The sequence below is a fragment of the Canis aureus genome, chromosome 5 (genome assembly GCF_053574225.1).
Source record: "Canis aureus isolate CA01 chromosome 5, VMU_Caureus_v.1.0, whole genome shotgun sequence".
Taxonomy (NCBI): domain Eukaryota; kingdom Metazoa; phylum Chordata; class Mammalia; order Carnivora; family Canidae; genus Canis; species Canis aureus.
In genome coordinates this window covers 5,277,268-5,299,262 of record NC_135615.1, presented here as the reverse complement: position 1 = coordinate 5,299,262, position 21,995 = coordinate 5,277,268, and the positions used below count along the sequence as shown (strand labels likewise).

Here is a 21,995-nt window from a genome sequence, read left to right as displayed (position 1 = left end):
GGACATTTTTACATTATTTTGTTCTATTCTCCATGGTATAATGTAGATGAGAAAGCCAAAGTTTTCATAAACAACTCTGTACACAGTAAAGATATTTTAATATTCCCAAACAATATTTTTGATCACTGTAATTTATTTCTGCCTGCAAACTTTTGAGTCATGTGCTTTTTTCTTTTTTGAGATCTAAACTATTTCTCATTTTCTACTTTATGTGTTCACAGGAAAACCACATAAGTCAATACTTAGCATTTGGATTCAGTAAAGGCTAAGCAAAGACAGGTGGAGCAATATAGGAAAAAGGAGTGATTTATTATTTTTATGATGTTCATTTTCTTTTTTTTAATTTTTTTTATTTATTTATGATAGAGAGAGAGAGGCAGAGACACAGGCAGATGGAGAAGCAGGCTCCATGCACCAGGAGCCCGACGTGGGATTCGATCCCGGGTCTCCAGGACCGCGCCCTGGGCCAAAGGCAGGCGCCAAACCGCTGCGCCACCCAGGAATCCCTGATGTTCATTTTCAAACTTAAAATACTAATTGTAGCTTTTCCTCAAACTACTATATCTGCTAAATATAGGCATGTTGGTTGGCATTTCTGTAGCTGAGATCTAAAAGAGAGTCTTGAATGAGTTTGTGTGTTGGTGCTTCGGAAGCCAGTTCCAGTAGTAACTGTATTCATGTTTTCATTAATTCATTACCCTCTGGTAGTAATTGTTCTATTCTGCATTGAGATTTAGGAATTTCTTTCATCCCATGTATGCTTTGGGAGAAAGCTTGAATTGCCCATCCCTTATGTTTTTTTTGCTGTGAATATATTGAGCATGTGGATGTGTGTGTGTGTGTGTGTGTGTGTGTGTGTGTGTGCACATCTTGGTCTTCTATTTAGGGCTGTGCTTTTTCTGCATATATTGTGAAAAAAATGTTTCAAGAAAGTGTTTTTTTTTTGTGTGTGAGATTTGGCATTTTTAAACTTCATTATAGATTTAAAGTCTTCCTAAAATAGAAGATGGGGAATGAAGCGACTATTTTCCAGTTTATGCTCTTTTCTATAAACCTAACTGCAGAATAAACCTAAATTTGTTAATTATCGAGCATCTTATTTTTTATTAAGTGCATATTCATAAATAAGTCCTTGTAGAAAGAAGGGTATCTAGTTGTTTTCTTCTTAGTAAACTGGATTTTTATTGTCATCTTCATATTGTCCTCAAGTTATAATTTAGACACTGTTTGGCAGTGAACAAACACAGTCCCTCGACAGAAGTGATTGTAAAAGACTGGAATGAGAAGTTGTTGAGGTAAAAGTTTCATCGTTACTGTGACATAAAACCAAGAAATGGAGAAAAAGTCCATTCCTTCCCATTTATGGAGTCACTGATCACTGACTGGGGGAAAATATATATTTTTTGTAGACAAGTAAAATCTGGTAAATAACCCATGGTATTTTGAAGAATCTTTGCTGTAGATAATTATGTTGCTGGATTAGAGAAATTCAGGTGAGTAGAAATAAATAATAAAACATAAAGTATATACTATGGAGTCAAGACAAAAAATAAAAGATTTTTCTTATTTGAAAATTCTATTGAGAATAAGATCCATATTTAATAAGAAAGTATTTTTCTATGATTATTCAAGATTAAATTTCAATAAGTTACATTATCAAGGATGTCTATGGAGAGAGTAGTTTTTTTTCCTGTGCCTTTTCTTTGAGCTCCTTTGGATTTTATTTTTCTGCAAGATCATTGTTCTTCACTCTAAAAGTTATAAATTAGAACTATAAGGGGCATTTTTTGTTTTTGTTTTTGCTTGTATGTCAGAACTTCTCAAGTCTTTTTCTTTTCTCCCGTAAGTATCGCTCTGGTCCATTTTGTTTCTATTTTCATACTAGCAGTGTGTATGAAAAGTATAAGAAGAGACAATGATCCTCCCCTAGTCAACACCAAGTTTCCTTAGCAGCCCATGTCTCCTTGCCTTGCAGAACTTTACCATGTAGATAGTGAAATTTACATTAGATTTTCGTAGAAAATTGCTGAACCTTACAAAAAAGTCTCCTTTAGTTTAGTTTTGTTTTTTTATCTTTTTTTTTTCAGTTGAGGTAAAAGTTTCAGTGTATGGAAAGCTGCCCGTGGCACACGCGCCCCCGTGTTCCCTCCCAGGAGCTCCCGAGGCCCCTCCCTCGGTGCCCACCCGCCTCTCCCCACCCCTGCAGAAGCCCGGACTGGAGCCCGCAGCACCTCCACAGTCCCCCCACCCTGCAGCAAGAGGTGACCCCAGCCGCGGGGCTGAGCTGGGGGGACAGAGACATCGCCTGTTTGCAAAGCTGACAGCCTTCGGTGCAGTACCATCTCAGAGAAACTTCCTTTCAAACAATGCTTTCTGGAGCTACAGACCAGCTTGGGCATAAGAAAGGGGCTTTGCAAGAAACTTCAGATCACATCTGACATGGTTTTCTACGGTCATCAGGTCAGCGTTTGAAGTTGCCGTCTCCAAGCAACTCAACTCAGTAAGGAAGGGAAGGCTTTATGCGGGTTCACACCTTCTCATAAAGCCTCACATACACACGAGAAAGATCTTAGACCTATTAAAGCCAAAACTGGAAGATTCCATAACACTGAGTTTATTTATCTTTTTTAATTTTTATTTATTTATGATAGTCACAGAGAGAGAGAGAGAGAGAGGCAGAGACACAGGCAGAGGGAGAAGCAGGCTCCATGCACCGGGAGCCCGACGTGGGACTCGATCCCGGGGCTCCAGGATCGCGCCCTGGGCCAGAGGCAGGCGCCAAACCGCTGCGCCACCCGGGATCCCTGGATTCCGTAACACTGAGTTTTAAAGAAAACCTGCAGGCGCGGAACCAGAGCAGCAGATCAACCAGAGCAAGGGACACTGCAGAGTTCCGGCGGGTGCGACTTCGCTGGTTTTGTCCTGATGTGCGAGTCCAGCGCTCAGTCTGAGTCGCTGCAGTGGAGCTGGATCCGCCGAACTGCTGCTCCCGGACCGAGGAGCTGCTGCTGCTGAGCCGGGCGGCCCTCCCGAGGGCGCAGAGCCCGCTTTCTCCTCCTTGGCAGGCTTCTCGTTGTTGTTCAGCTGCCCACGGACGTCCTGCCGCGCGTCTCCGACTCCTTCCTTTCCGGAGCTAACTCCTCCTTGGACTTGGCCGCCTGCTTCTTCCCGCTCGTGGAGAAAGGCTCCCTTGGCTTTTCCTGTCAACAACACTTGACGCATCTCTCTAGCTCCCGCACAGTGGTGGGTTTCAGAGGCTCAAAGTCAATCTCTCTCTGCTCAGGCCTGGGTCCCTGAGCGAGGGCTCCGGGACTGGATGAAGTGGACCCCGCAGCCCCGTGTCCCCGGGCAGCCGGGTGGTCTAGGCTGAGCTGGCGCCCTCGGCCTAGCTCACGGGCAGGCCTTGCTCCTCCTCTCCGGGTCGTCGAGGCCGATGCCTGCTTGCCGCCCTGCTTCGGCTGCCTGCTGGCCTGGCCGCGCTGCCGGCCTTCTCAGCGGGAGCCCTCTTCGGTTGGGCCTGCTTGGCGGCGGGGCCCCCTTGGCCTTCTCGTCCTCAGACTTGGCCTTGTGCCTCTCCGTGTCCTCGTCTTCGTCCGCGTCCTCCTCCTTCTCCTCCTTTCCCTTCGGCTCCTTCTTCCTCTCTGGCTTGTTCCCGGGCCCGCGACAGGGCGGCGAGCTGCTCGTGCACAGCCTTCAGCTGCTCCTGCAGCTCCGCCAGCCGGGCCCGCTCCTGCTCCTCCTCCTCCTCCTCCTCCTCCTCCTCCTCCTCCTCCTCCTCCTCTTCCTCCTCCTCTTCCTCCTCCTCCTCCTCCTCCTCCTCCTCTTCCTCCTCCTCTTCCTCCTCCTCCTCCTCCTCCTCCTCCTCCTCCTCCTCCTCCTCCTCCTCCTCCTCCGAGCTCTCCTCGCTGCTGCGGCTGCTCTCGGCGCCCCTGCTCAGCACGGGGGCTGCGGGCGCAGGCAGGGCCGGCGCCTCCCCCGGCTCAGCCGGCATCTTAGCAAACCGCACCTCAAACACGGCCGCAGCTTCCTGGCCACGGCCACCACCTTGTGGCCTGGGGGTTGTACTGGTAACAGCTGGAGAACATGAACCGGATGTCAGCAGCGAAGCCCTGCGCGTCTGGGCACTCGCGACTGTCCGTCTTCTTGACAGTGCTGAGGTCCATCGGGTGCTCGGTGACGTCGTGGTAGTCGTGCAGCTCCAGGGCCTCGGCGTCCACCGGCTGGAGAAGGGCCAGGCGCAGGCCGCACGCTTCTTGCACGGCCTTTCCTCGAGGACGCTGTCACAGTGCCGCGAGTGCTCGGCAGCTCGCCCTTCCGGCCCGCATGCTGAGGCACCTCGCCGTCCTCTAGACCCTTCCAGGGCGGTGCGATGGGGCGGCCCCCACTCTCTCGCCGAGCCCCCACCTCGGCCTGCTTGGGGTCTGACGATGGCGGCGGCGATTCGCTCCGGCTCGCGGATGGAGTGGGCGTCGTGGTGGCTGCTTTCCGCTTTGCACCCTTTTCCTTGACGACAGGCGCTGTGGGAGGGACCACAGGGATGGATGATGGGCGTCGAGGGAGGGGGTGGGGCGGCGGCGGGGGCGCAGGGACCGACGTGATGTTTGCGGTAATGGTTGGCAGAGGGGGGGCAGCAATGACAGGCGTCTGGAGACAGTGGGGGGACGCTCTGGAAGGGGGTTGCTGGGGAGACAGAGGACACGGCCACCACTTGCTGCCCACCTGCACTCCGGGTTCCTGCGCCGCGTTCCGGCCTTTGCCCTTCGGAGCAGGGGGTAATAATTCAACTTCGTCCTGGGGCACCTGGGCCACTCTCTGCAGAAAAATTTTCTCTAAGGCTTGGGCCGTTAGCACTGTGTCATCTGTGGGCTTGTTGTAAATGTAACAATTTGTAAACATGGTGTGGAAGTCCTGCACGCATTCGCTGGCGCTCCAGTAATAATTATTTTCTAGTCTCTTCTGAATAGTCCCCATATCCATTGGGTGTTTATGATTTTATGGTAATCGGGCAAGTTTAGCTTGATTGCATCCACGGGCTGGTAGAAGGGCCAGGCGAGCTGGTGATTCCAGGGCGTCTTTACCACCACGTTCTGCGGTACTGCAGCTGCTTGGTCTTGCGGCCAGGCTTGGCGGGGTTGGAGACCTCCCGCGGGTTCCCCGGGATCCCCGCGGGCGCGACCGTCCTGGTGGTGGACATCCTCCGCGGCTCGCTCACTGGCCGTCACAGCAGCGGCTCAGGGAGGCCCTCGCTTCCACTGCGCTCCTTTTGGAGGCCTGACATCCCCTTTGTAGGCCCAGCCAGGCAGCACTTGGCCTCGGCGGCTCCGACGGCCGTCCCTCCGCTCCCTATATAGATTCTGGATAACAGTTCTTTATTAGATGGTTCTTTTGTAAATATTTTCTCCAACTCTGTGCTTTGTCTTCTTATTCTCTTGACATTGCTGTTTGCAGAACAGAAAATTTTAATGGAGTCCAGTGTATCAGTTATTTCTTTCATGGATTATGCCCTGGTGTTGGATCAAAATCATAGCCATACCCAAGTTCACCTGCATTTTCTCCTACATTATCTTGCAGAGGTTTTATAATTCTGCATTTTATATTTAGAACTGTGATCTGAGTTTATATTTGTGAAGGATGTGAAGTCTGTGTCTGGACTCAGTATTTTTGCATGTGGTGTCCAGTTTTACATTATCATTTGTTGAAAATACTGTCCTTTTCTTTCACTGTGTTGTCTAGTCCTTTGTCAAGATCCATTGACTATATGAATCTCATTAACTTTTAAAAGGATGTGATAGAATGAATTTGAATAGCTAAGTGAACATAAATGGGAGGTTCCAAACAGAAGAAATGGACTGTGGTAAGGCATTAAAATGAGTGAGGAGGAAAGTAATCTTGATTTATTAAAGAAACTGTGATAGTTTGAGCTTATGTGCAAGAGAAGCATAGAGATTGTTGAGTATTAGCTTAACCATGGTAAGGATTATTATACTAAATAATACGAAAGCCATTTAAGGATTTTAATGCAATTGCATGAATTTTAAAGGTCTTTAAATGTTTATACTTTGGCAGTGTGTAGAATGTATTGAAGGGGAAAGTAGGGAAATAATGGTTTCAGTTGGGAGGCTTTAAGAGGAAAGGTAAGAGATTATCATGAACAGAAATGACATGGAAGAGATAGGTCATAATAAAAATTTAATAAGTAGAATAAAGAAACGCTTGGCTGAGTTTTGGGAGAAAGGGAAAAGGGATGTTTTAAGTAATACTCCTGAATTTTTATCTTGACTTATAAGATATAGAGTGGGGGGGGGGAGCAGGAGGGAGGGAGGAGATCATTACTTTTTTTTGACACTAATAAGAGAACAGTGCATTAGAGAAACAAAATTTGGATTTATTGACGTAAATAATTGAAGCTTTGATACTGTACTGGATTTACCTGGGTGAGAGGAAGGTCCAGTGTTCTTAACTAAAACTTTGACATGGCGGCACCACTTTAAATTTTCCATTCTAGCTGAAGTCTGAAAAATGAAGTCTCCTCTTTTCAAAGGAGAGAGGTTGTTAAGTGTAAATATAAATAAGGATAAAGGGTCAAATACTAAACCCTAAGGAGAAGCTCATAATTAAGGAAATGTAAGGAAAGATAAGCCTTTGGAAAAAAATTAGAAGTGGATGAACTATTAAGTAGGGTTGTTTTGGGATACCAGCAAATAGGTCTAACTCTTAAACAGAACCAAGAATTTGATGAAAATGAGAAAGGAGAAAATTTCATATTAGAAAAAGGAATGTCACTAGTGCTCGTTTTTTGAGTACCTGCTATATATCATGCATGATCTGAGATCCCACAGTAAGCAAAGATGCAGATATTCCTCTGCTGTCAGAGTCTGCTTCCTAACTGGGGAGAGACTGAACCTATAATAAATGAGTAAATTACATCTTTTTGAAGGGCATAATGCTGAAGGAAAAAAAAAAAGTCCTGGTAAGGGTAATGGGGAAATGATGTGGTTGGCAGAGAACTTTGCAAACTTAAATAGGGTGGTCATAGTAGATCTCAATGACACAGTGATTTAAAGCAAAGACTTGAAAAGATAAGGAAATAAATCTTAAGGCTATTTTAGGTAAAAGTGTTCCAGGCACAAAGAAGGAATTGAAAGGGGAGCATATTTGGTGAGTTGAGCAATAGCAAGGGGACCAGTGTGGCTGGAGGAGAGTGTTTATGGGGAAAAAATAATAGGATTTGAGGTTAAAGGAAGAAGCAACCCATCCAGAGCTACAGTCCTCAATCTTGGCTTCTTTGGAGAAGCTACATAGAGAGCTTCTAAAACTCTGGATGCCATGACCAATTGGGTTACAATCATTGGGAGGTGGAACTCAGGCCCCCCATGTGACTATAACATGCAACCAAGGTTCACAATCTGTCTGCTAAGACCTTAGGAGTCTCTAAGAAAAACTTATGTTTGAATGTTTGAAGGAAAAGCTCAGAAGATCATTCCTGGTTGTATTACATTGGAGATGCCAGTTAGATATTCAGGAAAATATGTATTTTTTAAATATATATTTTTAAAGATTTTATTTTTGTGTGTGTGTGAGAGAGAGAGAGAGAGACAGAGAGAGAGAGAGAGAGAGGCAGGCAGAGACATAGGCAGAGGGAGAAGCTAGCTCCATGCAGGGAGCCCGATATGGGACTTGATCCCGGGGCTCCAGGATCACACCCTGGGCTGAAGGTGGTGCTAAACCGCTGAGCCACCTGGGCTGCCCAGAAAAAAAATGTCTAATAGAGAATTAGATATATGAATCTGGAGTTCAAGGAAGAGGTTCAGGCTGGAGATACAGATTGGTGAGACATCAGCATAGAGATGACACTTAAATCCTGCAACTAGAAGAGTTCTCTAAAGTAATGAAGATAGAAGATCAAAGATCTAGAAACAAGGTCAAAGGAAGAACCAGCAGAGATGAAGAAAGGAACAATGAGGAAAGAAGGAAGGAAATTCAGAAAATTTACTGTCTTGAAAGGCAAGTTCTCAGTGTTTCAGGATAGTGGAAAACCTGGTTAACTGTCACATATTGCTGATAGACCAAGATGAGGACTGCGAATTGACTTCGGATACAATGTTATGAAGTAATTGTGGATCTTAGCAAGAGGAGAAAGCTTGATTGGAGGGAGCTCAAGAGAAAATTGGAAAGTTATAATTTTCATCAACCTCTAAGACTTCATTTAATAAAACTGAGAAATGAGGTGGTGGCTCTTACATGAAATGGGGCCAAGAGAGTTTACCAACATGTTTCTCTAGGCTTGTGGAAGAGGTGTGGAGAATAAAGAAGGATAGTGTGCGTGATGCAAGAGGGGGGAGGATTTTCTGGAGAGATGGAGTTGTTGAATAGCCAAGAGAGGATGTGACCCAGTATATGAGTAGAGAATGGCCTCTGCTAGGAACCCAAACAATTTATCTGTGGTAACAGAGGAGTGATGGAGTATACAGGGGTAGACTCTGCAAGGTGGGGAGCTGTGGTGGTGATCACTATGGAAATTTTGCCTTGGAAACTAGGACTAATGGAGAAATAGAAGATTCTTGGGTGATACTAAAGACTCTGATAGTGGCGGGGGGAGAAGCACATTCCCCCCCTCCCTCACTGGATTAATGACTCCCAACTTGGACCTCTAGGGTCCTTCAGGAAAGAGGAGTCAGTAGGAGGCTACTGCAAATATTTCAAAAAAGCAAGTGACAATTGTATCTTTTCATCTCTTTTCACTTTTATTGAGAGATAGTTGACATACATCACTGAATGAGGTTTAAGGTATACATCATAGCGCCTTCCTTTCTTTAGTTTACCTAATTGTGAGAATACAATATATAATGCGTAAACAAAGTATGTATTAGTTGACTGTTTATGCTATTAGTAAGGCTTCCAGTCAACGGTAAGCTATTAAGAGTCTGCCTCTTAATTTTGGAAAGTCAAATTTTATATGCAGATTTTCAACTATGTGGAGGATCACACCTCGTTGTTCAGGAGTCAACCATATATGCCACAACTGCTCTAACCATTCCTCCATCATTGGACACTTCGATTGTTTCCCTGTTTCTGCTATTATAAATAATGCTGCTGTGTATCGGGAGGTTCATTTATCTTTTCTTGTGTTTTCAATTCCTTTGGATACATTCCCAGAAATGGACTGTAACTAGTTCTATTTTTAATTTTTGAGGAGCCTTCATTCTGTTTTCCACAGTGGCTGTACCAGTTTACAACACACACCGCCCCCAAGAGTGCACAAGGGTTCCCTTTCCTCTACATCCATACCAGCATTTGTTATCTTTTGTCTTTTGGATGATGGCCATTCTAACAGGCATGAGGTGGTATCTCATTGTAGTTTTAATTTGTATTTCCCTAATGACTAGAAGTGTTGAACATCTTTTCATATACCTGTTGCCTATCTGTGTATCTTTTTTTGAAAAATGGTTATTAGGTTTTTTGCTCATTTTTAAATTGGGTGATTTTTCTGCCATAGAGTTATGTGCATTATTTATTTGGTTTGGCTATTAATCCCTTATCAGATATATGGTTTGTGAATATTTTTTCTCTGTTCTGTAGGCTGTCTTTTCAATTAGTTGATGGCTTCCTCAGGTGTGAAGAAACTTTTTAGTTTGATGTATTCCCACTTGTCTATTTTTTATTTTTTGGTTACATTTTAGGTGTGATTTCCAAAATATAATTACCAAGACCAGTGTCAAGGAGCTTTTATCCTGTGTTTTACTTCTAGGAGTCTCATGGTTTCAGGTCTCACAGTTAAGCATTTATTTAATTTTGAGTTAATGTTGTGAGTGGTGTAAGCTATGGGCCCAGTTTCATTCTTTTACATGTGAGTATCCATTTGCTGCAACATCATTTATTGAAGAGACAATTCTTCATTGAGCATTCTTGACTCGCTTGTCAAATATTTGTTGACCATATATGCTTGGATTTGTGTCTGAATTCCTTATTCCATTGTTCTCTTTGCTTCTGTGCCAGTACTCTACTGTTTTAGTGACCATGGCTTTATAATAAATATAAAAAATCAGGAACAATAATGCCTCATGCCTTGTTCTTTCTCGGGATTTCTTTGCTTTTTTTTTTTTTTTTTTTTTTTTTTTTTTGCTTCATATAAATTTTAGGTTTTTTTTTTTTCGAATTTTGCTAAAATAAAAAAAGCCACTGGAATCTCAATAGGGACTGCATTGATCTATAGATGGTTTTTGGTAGTATTGACATTTTAATAATAGTGATTCTTGCAGTCCAGTAACATAGGATACCTTTCCATTTTTTAAAAGACTTTATTGATTTATTCATGAAAGATACAGAGAAAGAAACAGAGACACAGGCAGAGGCAGAGGGAGAAGCAGGCTCCATGCAGGGAACCCAACGTGGGACTTGATCCTGGGTCTCCAGGATCACACCCTGGGCCGAAGGTGGCACTAAACTGCTGAGCCACCTGGGCTGCCCTATCTTTCCATTCATTTATGTCTTCTTCAATTGCTTTCATCATTGTCTTACAGTTGTTAGCATAGATCTTTCACTTCCTTAAATTTATTCCTAAGTATTTTATTGTTTTTCATGCAATTATAAATTGGATATGTTTCTTTATTTCCTTTTCAGAAAATTTGTTATTATAGAAATTTTATTTTGTATGTCAATTTTGTGTCTTACAACTTGGCTCAATTTGTTGATTATTTTAACAGTTTTTTTGTTGAATATTTAGGATTTTCTCTATACAAAAACATGTTATTTGCAAACAGAGACCATTTTACTTCTACCTTTTGAATTCTGATGCCTTTTCTGTTTGTTGACTAATTGCTCTAGCTAGGACTTTTAGTACTATATTGAAGAGGAGTGGTGAGAGTGGGCACCTTATCTTGTTCCTGATTTTGGAAGAAAAGCTTTCAACCTTTCACCATTGAGTGTGACATCAGCTATGGGCTTGTCAATATGGCCTTTATTATTTTGAGGCATGTTACTTCCATACCTCATTTGTTAACTGTTTTTTTCATGAATGACTGTTGGATTTTGTCAAATGCTTTTTCTGTGTCTATTGAGATGATAATAGGATTCTTTTCTTTCACTCTATTAATGTGATGTATCACATTGATCGATTTCCATATTTTGAGCCATCCTTTCATCCCAGGGATAAATCCAAGTTGATTATGGTGAATGGTCCTTTTAATAGGCTGCTGATATCTTTTCTAGTATTTTGCTGAGAATGTTCACATTTATAATCATCAGGGATATTGGCCTATAGTTTTCTTTTTTAGTAGGGTTCTCATCTGTCTTTCAGCATGAAGATAGTGCTGACCTCATAAGGCTTATTGGGAATGTTCTCTGCTTTTTGTTTTTTTGGAGAAGTTTGAGAATATTGGTATATTAATTCTTAGAAGTTTGGTAAAATATACCAGTGAAGCCATCTGGTTCTAGGCTTTTCTTCATAGGAACTTCTTTTTCTGTTTTTTTTTTCTTTTTTCTTTTTTCTTTTTCTCTTTCTCTTTCTTTCCTTTGTTCTCTGTTTCCTTCCTTCTTTCCTTCCTTCCTTCCTTCCTTCCTTCCTTCCTTTCTTCCTTTCTTCCTTTTCTGATTCACTCTCCTTACTAGTAATTAGTCTATTTATTTTCTATTTATTCCTGATGCCATTTTAGTAAGTTGTATGTTTCAAAGACATTTTTTTATATCTTCTCAGTTGTCAGTTTCCTGGTGTATAGTTGTTTGTAGTAACCTTGTATGAATTTTTGTACCTTTGTGGTATTCATTGTAATATCTCCCTTTTCACTTATAATTTTGTAATTTGAGTTCTTTTTTTTTCCTGTTAAAATGTATCAATTTTGTTTATCTTTTCAAAGAAACAACTATTAGTTTGGTTAACTTTTCTATTGTTTTTAATTTCTCCATTTCATTTATTTCTGCTCTAATCTTCATTGTTTTCCATTTTCTTTGCTAACTTTGGGCTCAGTTATTTTCTGGTTCATTAAGGATAGAGTTAGGTTATTTATTTGGAATATTTCTTGCCTTTTAATGTAGACATTTATTGGTATGAACTTTCCTCCTAGAAATGCTTTTGCTTCACCCCTTAATTTTTGTAATGTTTCCATTTTCATTTGTCTCAAGGAACTTTTATTCCCCCCATTTTTTTTTGGATTCATTGATTGTTCAGGAATGTGTTATTTAATTTCTGAGTATTCATGAATTTTCCTGTTTTCCTTATTTTCAACTTCTATTGTCTTTTTTTAAAAAAGGTTTTATTTATTTATTTATTCATGAGAGAGAGAGAGAGAGAGAGAGATGCAGAGACACAGGAGACGGAGAAGAAGGCTCCATGCAGGGAGCAGCATGCAGGACTCAATCCCAGGTCTCCAGGATCACGCCCTGGGCTGAAGGCGGCGCTAAACTGCTGAGCCACCCGGGCTGCCCTCAACTTCTTTTCACATCATTGTGGTCAGAGAAAAATATTTGATATGGTTTTAATTTTCTCAAATTTGGTATGGCCTGTTTTATGGCCTACCATATAGTCTATCCTAGACAATGTTCCATGTGCACTTAAGAAGAATGTGTTTGGCTGTTATTGCACAGAATGTTTTGTATACGTCTAAGTCCATTGGGCCTCTAGCATTGTTCAAATCTGCTATTAACTTATAGATTCCTTGGATAATCTACTATTGTTGAGCGTAACATGTTAAAGTCTTTAACTGTTATTGTATTAGTGTTTATTTCATCTCTTACCTCTGTTCTTTTTTGCTTTATTTATTCGGATGCTTTGATGTTGGTTCCATAAATATCTAGTTGTTATATCTTGTTGATGTGTTGACCTTTTTATCATTAAATAATGACCTTTTTGTTCTCTCTTTTTATAGTTTTACTTTGTTTTTTTCTTTTTTTCACATATTTTACTTATTTACTTGAGAGAGGGAGGGAGAGCATGAGTAGGGGTAGAGGGAGAGGGAGAAGCAAATTCCCTGCTGTGGACCCTGGGGATCATGACCTGAGCCCAAAGCATACACTTAATTAACCGAGCCACCCAGGTGCCTCTCTTTTTTATGATTTTAAAGCCTCTTGGTTTGATATAAATGCAGCTATTCCTGCTTTTTTTTCTCATTACCATTTTCTTGAAATATCTCTTCCTTTCCCTTTAGTTGCAGTCTATGTGTGTCTTTGAGGCTAAAATATTAGGTCTTTCTTTCTTTCTCTTTTAAATTCATTTAGCTATTCTGTCTGTCTTGGTTGGAGAAGTATTTACATTTAAAGTAGCTATTGATAGATCAGGACTTATTTTTGCCCTTTAAAAACTTGCTTTTGGGATGCTGGGTGGTCTGTGGTTGAGCATATGTCTTTGGCTCAGGGCGTGACCCTAGGGTCCTGTGATCGAGTCTTGCATCTGGCTCCCCATGGGGAGCCTCCTTTTCCCTCTGCCCATGTCTCTCCTTCTCTCTCCATGTCTAAATGTTTTCTAGTTGCTTTGGAGATGTATTGTTCCATGTTTTCTTTTTTGTTTTAATGTATTTTGGTACTAGTATCCTTTGCCTTCTTTGTCCTGTTCTTTTGTGTGATTGCTACAGTTTTTTCCTTTGTGGTTTTCATGGGCTTACATAAAACATCTTAAAATCACAAACCCTATTTTAAGCTGATAACAACTTTACTTCCTGAAATTCCTAAAGTTGATACTTCTACTTCTTCTCCCCCTCATATTTTAGGTAATTTCTTATAAAATTTACATATTTTTGTATTTGTAACTAATAACAATTACTGTAGTTATTGTATTTTTACTACATTTATTTTAACTTTTAAACTAGAGTTGTAAGTGAATGATGTACCACCATCACCATATTACAGAATCTAACCTTAACTGTTTACTATTACCAGTGAGTTTTATACTTTCTTTTTTTAAACTTTATTTATTTATTCATGAGAGACACACAGAGAGAGAGGCAGAAACATAGACAGAGAGGTAGGCTCCATGCAGGGAGCCTGATGTGGGACTTGATCCCTGGACTCCAGGATCATGCCCTGAACCACAAAGGCAGACGCTCAACCACTGAGCCACCCAGGCATCCCTATACTTTCTTTTTATATTTTTATAAGGCTTATGTTTTACTTTTACTCAGAATTCCCTTAATTCCCTTAGTGTTTCTTAGAAGGCAGGTGTAGTGGTAATGAACTCCCTCATCTTTTGTTTGGGAAAAGTCTATTTCTCCATTTCTAAAGGACAGCTCTGCTGGGTATAGAATTCTTAATTATTCTTCAATATTTTGAATATGTCATCCCATTTTGTCCTGCCCTAAAAAGTCTTTGTTGAGAAATCTGCTTATAGTCATAGAAGTTCCCGTGTATGTACTTTTCTCTTTTTTCCTTAATGCTTTTAAAATGGTTTCTTTGGCTTTGACAATTTAATTGATCCTTTTTGGTACAGCTTTTTTCAAAGTCAGCCTATTTCAGGTACAGCCTTTTTCAAAGTCAGCCTATTTCAAGTCTTTTGAGCCTTATGGTTCTGTATGTTCATTTCTCTTCCCAGGTTTGGGAAATGTTTAACCACTATTGCTTTCAGTTTGCTTCTGCCCTTTCTCATTCTCTTTTCCTGGAATTCCCATTGTATTTATGAGTCCCTTAGGATTTTTTCACTCTTTCTCATTTTATCTTTTTGTTTCTCTGACTGGATAATTTTTCTATGTCTTATATTTTTAGGTCACTAATTCTTTCCTTCTGCATGGCTAAGTGTACTTTTGAAATTCTATTAACTACTTCAGCTCAATTACTATTTTTTTTAACTCTAGGATTTCTCTTTATTTCTGGGTTTGTTGTTGTTTTTTTTTTTCTGGTTGCTATTTCTTTGTCAAACTTCTTGTTGTTTTCATGGATTATTTTCCTAATTTCATTTAATTGTCTATATGTTATTGTAGTTACCTAAAGTTAAGAAAATTATTATAAATCTGATAGTTCCTAGATCTTCATTTTTTTAGGGTCAGTTTTTAGAACTTTATTAGATTCCTTTTTTTAAAGATTTTATTTATTTATTCATGAGAGAGAGAGAGAGAAAGATGCAGAGACACAAGCAGACTGCATGCAAGGAGCCTGATGCGGGACTTGAACCTGGGAATCCAGGATCACACCCTGAACCAAAGGCAGGTGCCCAACCACTGAGCCACACAGGCGTCCCTATTAGTTTCCTTTGATGGTCTCATATTTACTTGGATTTTGTTATCTTTGATTTCTTACATTGGTATCTGCACACTTGAATAATTTGGCTCCTCTTCTAGACTCTATAGATTTGCTTTGGCAGAGATAGATCTTCAATAGTCACCTCAGTTTAAGTCACTGGGCAGGTGGTACCTGCTATTATGGTCTAGTTTTTGGCAAGGCAACTTTCCAAGCTCTAAGTTTGGGTATAGGGAAAGAGGTGGAAATCTGTAGGATGGGCCCCCCCCAGTTGCATGAATTTTCCATCTGGCTTACTAGATGGTCTGAACTGGGTACTATATTTAGTAGACAGGGCTGTAAATTCATTTCCCTTCACTAGCAGGGGAGGACCCAGTGTCCACATGGCTCATTTGAGGGTACCTGAATCAACACAAGAGTGTGCACTGAATTTCTTGGTCATCTGCTCTGCAGATGTAGAAAGCCATGGGCTGTTCTCTCTTTTCAAGTGCAGCTAGAAGCAGAGCTTTTGGATGGCCTGTACAGCAGCTCCCCATGTGGTCTTGTTAAGTTCCCAGGTCACAAAAGCTGAAGGCTATATTAATATAATTGGGGCCATGAATTAGTTTCTCTGCCCAGGAGCAGTGGGAAGGGCACCTTTAAAGGCAATAAAGCTCTTTGTGTGTTATCTTATCCTGACCTGTGTCCCAAGTTCCCTGGCCAAATATGAGCCACTGGCTTTGTTCTGCTCACTGTTGTATATGCCTGTCTGTCTCTTGGCTACAGTATTGCTGGCTTTTTGTAGCTCCCTTTTTTCACCAGCCCTTCTGGTCAGGTGGGGCTGGGAGATGCTATCCTCAGTGGTGGGGCTGTTTTAGTTCCCTTTTCTGAATGGGATGGAGAGGTGCTGCTCCAGGCTTCTCTGCTTTTCTGTCTTTTGACTCAGTAAGAGCCAGAAGCTACTCTCTACCTTGGCTATGAGTTAATTCCTCTGCCTAGGTACAGCAGGCCACCCCTCGACACCTGGTACTGGCTTTGCTCTAGACAGTTAGCTCTGCCTTTCTGCTTATTGGCTTACACATTGTTGGTTACAGAGCTTCCAGATATCCTTGCCAGCCCTTCTGGTCAGATGGGGCCTGGGAGCCACAGTGGGTGTGGCTGTGTTTCAGGTTACTTGCTTGGGTGGGGTTTGGAGGGGTGCCTCCTGGCCTTGCTCACATGTTCTCCAAACGAGTTTTTCTTATGGGTGAGGCCATGACGCACCCTCAGCCTTCGCTGTGAATTAATTCCCCTGCCTGGGTGCAGCAGGGGAATTTTTCATACCCTGTACTGGCTTTGCCTCGGGGACTGTCCGAACCACCCACACACCTCTTGGTTGGAGTATTGCTGAGCTAAACAGCTTTTAGGTTTTCTTGTCAGTGCCCTCTGGCAAGATGGACCAGAAGACAGTTTCCCCAGCAAATGGAGCTACAACTTCTTGCTTGGATACAGTTTCTAGAGTCAGCAAAACTTGTATGAGAACCCAAATCAAGCAGATATGTACTCCAGTGAGTTCTCTGGTCACAGTTTGTCCCAGACTTGGTTCTGGTGATGAGCAAAGCTGTTGGTTGGGGCCACTACTTGGATTACTAATCACTTAGGGAGTTGTAGTCATGAATTGCATCTGCCAAGATCTGTGTGTTGGTTATTGCAAGCCTCACAGTTTCCCCTGCAATTCTCATGGCACGAGACCAGAGTAGGGGCTCTCATGAAGTAATCTGCAGTGGTGGTGGTGCTGATTGTCCCCTTGAGTTCTCTTCTTTTGGGGGGAACTGGAGGTTCAGGGAAGACCTTTCCATGTGGTGTTGCTCCTGTCTGGGAGAAAGACAAAGTAGTCAGAATGGAGTTGCTTCTCTTACGCTTCTAATACAGTCTATCTTGGTCTCTGTGATGCAGGGGATGTTTCAGTATCATCTCTATTCTAGGATTTTCTCAGCTGTGTCTTGTTCATCAGTAGTTGTTTTTCTGAAGGGGAATAAAGCAGAAATGACCTATGTCAGCATCTTGGTGATGCCACTGTCTCTTAAATTTTCAGAGTTAGCAAGAATCTAAATTTATCTTCTTTGGGATACACACATACATACACTATATATTTTGGGCTATATATACACATACATAAATTGTGATATATGTATACACATAGTTCCATATATGTATATATAGAAATATAAATTAACTCAGGCTCATCAGGATCTCATAATTATATTTGGATTGTGAAATTTCATTAATTTAACATGTTAATTAACATGTTAATAATGGTAGTCATGACTATATTTGATTAGGTTAGTTTAAACAGATAGCTTCATATCTTAAGATCAACTGATTAGTAGCCTTAGTTACATTGGCAAAACTCCTTTGCCATGTAACATAACTTAATAATGTTATAACAGCAGGGGTTGGAGACCATGAGGGCTATGTTACAAATCTGCTTACTGTAATTTAATCGCTGGTCCCTGTGATTCCTCTCATATACAAAATGCATTCAACTTTTCCCATGATTTCCAAGGACCTCACTCCATTATAGCCACAATAAAAAGCCCAAATCTTCAATTAAATCTAGTCTCTCTGTAAGTCTAGAAATCATCACGCAAATTATCAGGTAAATGTAGTATATCTCCTAGACACAATTCCTTCCATCTGTTGACCTGTGAAATTAACTATAGAGTTATCTGCTTCCAAAATTCTTAACATATAATCATAAGATTGACATCAGGATAACACCTGACATTTTAGTTAAAAAGGAGAGGGAGAATGGAAGGTAGAAAAAGAAGTCATTGGTTCAAAGCAGTTTTGAAATGTAGCTGGGAAAACTTGAGCTGGAGTTCTTTAATTTGGTTGTTAGATATGGGTTCTTACTTCTGTTGTCTGGACTCTTGGTTCCACCTTCTGAGTCATTCTCCCTTTTGCATGAAAAGTAGTATGTGTTTTCTTAGCAGTAACTAGAACCCCTAATCTGCAACCATCTTCCTTTTTTAGCTACTTCCTACCATTTTTAGCTCTCTTCCTGTGTTTCTACCATTCCATCAATATACCAGTGTTACCAGTACCTACAATCTGCTGATCATACCAACACTTCAGTGTCTCTCATCCTTTCATATCTGACTTCCCTTCTTAGGCAGTTTAAATTCCATTGCTTCATATTGGAATGACTGCCTTACGTCGACCTTCAACTTCCTTGTTGTCCTTTGATAGTCACTAAAGCACTAACAGATTTTCATAAAAATGTTTATTTATTCATTCGAGAGACACAAAGAGACAGAGAGAGAGGGAGAGACAGGCTCCCTGCAGGGAGCCTGATGTGGGACTCGATCCTGGGTCTCCAGGATCACACTCTGGGCTGAAGGCAGTGCTAAACTGCTGAGCCACCTGAGCTGCCCAGCACTAACAGATTAACTGTGCCTCTCAGCCCCCTCAGCTGCCCAGCTGAATGTGGCTGGGGAAGAAAACAAAGCAGTGTTGTCTGTCCTCACTGTATATGGATGATCACTGCCTTAATTTTGTTCTTGTACTTCCGAGGAATCATTGTATTTCTCTACTCCATTCACTCACCCATTTACCTCAGGGTATAGCACATTTTTTTCCTGTCTTTAATATCCATCTTCAGCGTTCGTGTCCCTAGCCTCAGCTGATGATCTTATATATTATTTCACTGAGAAAATAGGAACAATCAGAAAGATTTTAGTAAGCTCCAACAAGCCTTCAACCTATCTACAAACTCTCTTTTCTCCTTTATCCTGGATAAACTGTCCATGCTCCCAGCAATTGTCACCCCTTTCTCCTGTAAGTAGAACCCATGCCTGCCTGACATGACTCCAGAGACTTTTCTATTGGCCTAAAGACAGTTTTTGTATCTCACATCTTAAAAAAAATGTTTTTCTCTCCATCCTAATTCTTCCTCAGCTATCACATCATTTTCCCCTTTTCTTTACAAAATATATACCTAAAAATAATTATATATATTGCCTTTAGCTTTTATCTTTAGAATTTCTTTTTAGGGATCCCTGGGTGGCGCAGCGGTTTGGCGCCTGCCTTTGGCCCAGGGCGTGATCCTGGAGACCCCGGATCGAATCCCACGTCAGGCTCCCGGTGCATGGAGCCTGCTTCTCCCTCTGCCTATGTCTCTGCCTCTCTCTCTCTCTATGTGACTATCATAAATAAATAAAATTAAAAAAAAAAAAAATTTAAAAAAAAAAAAAAAAAAAAAAAAAAAAAAAAAAAAAAAGAATTTCTTTTTAATTCACTTTAGTGAGGGCTTTGCTGTTACCATCAAGCAGACACTGTTCTCATCAAAGTCACTAGTGATTTAGATCCAGGGGTCTCTTCTCAACCTTCATCAAACCTATCACCAGCTTTTGACATTGATAGTTTAATAGCTACTTGACTTGATGTCCTTGACATTAGGAATCACTCTTAATCTTTCTCTTATTTTTGTGCCTTATTGTTGCCACTTTGATTATTTTCTGATTTATATCTCCAGCCTGAAATTTTCACCTGAGGTACAGACTGATTAATATATCTAGGTCTCTGCTAGACATGATTACTTGAATACCTAACAGGATCTTAAATATAGCATGTCCAAAACATAGGTCCTGTTTCCCCCCTCACCAAAAACCTACTTCTTCACAGACTTCTCCATTTCATAAATGGTGTTTCCATTGTTTCATTTTTTAAAAATATTTTTAATTGAAGTTTGATTTGCTAACATATAACTCCCAGTGCCCATCCTGTCAAGTGCCCCCCTCAGTGTCCATCACCCAGTCACCCCATCCCCCGACCTGTCTCCCCTTCCACTACCCCTCATTCATTTCCAATACTTAAGAGTCTCTCATGTTTGTCTCCCTCTCTGATATTTCCCACTCATTTTCCCTCCTTTCCCCTATAATCCCGTTCACTATTTCTTATATTCCCTGAATGAATGAAACCATATAATGTTTGTCCTCCTGTGATTGACTTTCCTCACTCAGCATAACACCATCCCATTCCATCCACGTTGAAGCAAATGATATTCATCCTTTCTAATGGCTGAGTAATATTCCATCGTATACATAGACCACATCTTCTTTATCCATTCATCTTTTGATGGACACCAAAGTTCCTTCCACAGTCTGGCTATTGTGGACATTGCTGCTAGAAACATCGGGGTGCAAGTGTCTCGGTTTTTCACTGCATCTGTGTCTTTGGGGTAAATCTCCAGCAGTGCAATTGCTGGGTCATAGGACAGTTCTATTTTTAACTCTTTGAGGAACCCACACACAGTTTTCCAGAGTGGCTGCACCAGTTCACATTCCACCAACAATGCAAGAGGGTTCCCCTTTCTCCACATCCTCTCGAACATTTGTTGTTTCCTGCCTTGTTAATTTTCACCATTCTCACTGCTTTGAGGTGGTATCTCATTGTGGTTTTGAATTGTATTTCCCTGATGGCAAGTGATGCAGAGCATTTTCTCATGTGCTTGTGGGCCATGTCTTTGTCTTCTTTGGTGAGATTTCTGTTCATGTCTTTTGCCCATTTCATGATTGGGTTGTTTGTTTTTTTGCTGTTAAGCTTAATAAGTTCTTTATATATTTTGGATACTAGCCCTTTATCTGATATGTCATTTGCAAATACCTTCTCCCATTCTGTAGGTTGTCATTTAGTTTTGTTGACTGTTTCTTTTGCTGTGAAAAAGCTTTTTATCTTGATGAAGTCCCAGTAATTCATTTTTGCTTTTGTTTCCCTTCCCTTCATAGATGTATCTTGCAAGAAGTTGCTGTGGCCAAGTTCAAAAAGGGTGTTGCCTGTGTTCTCCTCTAGGATTTTGATGGAATCTTGTCTCACATTTAGATCTTTCATCCATTTTGAGTTTATCTTTGTGTCTGGTGCAAGAGAGTGGTCTAGTTTCATTCTTCTGCATGTGGTTGTCCAATTTTCCCCAGCACCATTTATTGAAGAGAATTTAATGAAGACCTTCATTTTTCCAGTGGATAATCTTTCCTGCTTTGGTAATTATTAGTTGACCATAGAGTTGAGGGCCCACTTCTGGGTTCTCTATTCTGTTCCATTGATCTATGTGTCTGTTTTTGTGCCAGTACCACACTGTCTTGATGACCACAGGTTTGTAGTACAAGCTGAAATCTGGCATTGTGTTGCCCCTGGCTTTGGTTTTCTTTTTCAATATTCCCCTGGCTATTCGGGATCTTTTCTGATTCCACACAAGCCTTAAGATTAATTGTTCCAACACAGTGAAGAAAGTCCATGGTATTTTTTTTATTCATAGAGATGCAGAGAGAGAGAGAGAGAGGCAGAGACACAGGCAGAGGGAGAAGCAGGCTCCATGCAGAGAGCCTGGGGTGGGACTCGATCCAGGGTCTCCAGATCAGGCCCCGGGCCGCAGGCGGCACTAAACTCCTGTGCCAGCAGGGCTGCCCAGTCCATGGTATTTTGATAGGGATTGCATTGAACATGTAAATTGCCCTGGGTAGCATAGACATTTTCACAATATTAATTCTTCCAATCCATGAGCACGGAGTATTTTTCCATCTCTTTGTGTCTTCCTCAATATCTTTCAGAAGTATTTTGTAGTTTTTAGGGTATAGATCCTTTACTTCTTTAGTTAGGTTTATTCCTAGTATCTTATGCTTTTGGGTGCAATTGTAAGGGTTTGATTCCTTAATTTCTCTTTTTTCAGTCTCATTGTTAGTGTATAGAAATGCCACTGACTTCTGGGCATTGATTTTGATCCTGCCACACTGCCAAATTGCTGTATGAGTTCTAGAAATCTTGGGGTGGAGGCTTTTGGGTTTTCTATGTACAGTATCATGTCATCTGCAAAGACAGAGAGT

The 21,995-nt window shown here is 41.3% G+C and overlaps 1 pseudogene; it reads right to left on the bottom strand.

Annotated features, from left to right (window-relative positions):
* Positions 1 to 2,151: 2,151 nt before the first annotated feature.
* LOC144313310 (bromodomain-containing protein 3-like) lies at positions 2,152 to 5,194 on the bottom strand (annotated as a pseudogene).
* Between the last annotated feature and the right edge of the window lie 16,801 nt (positions 5,195 to 21,995).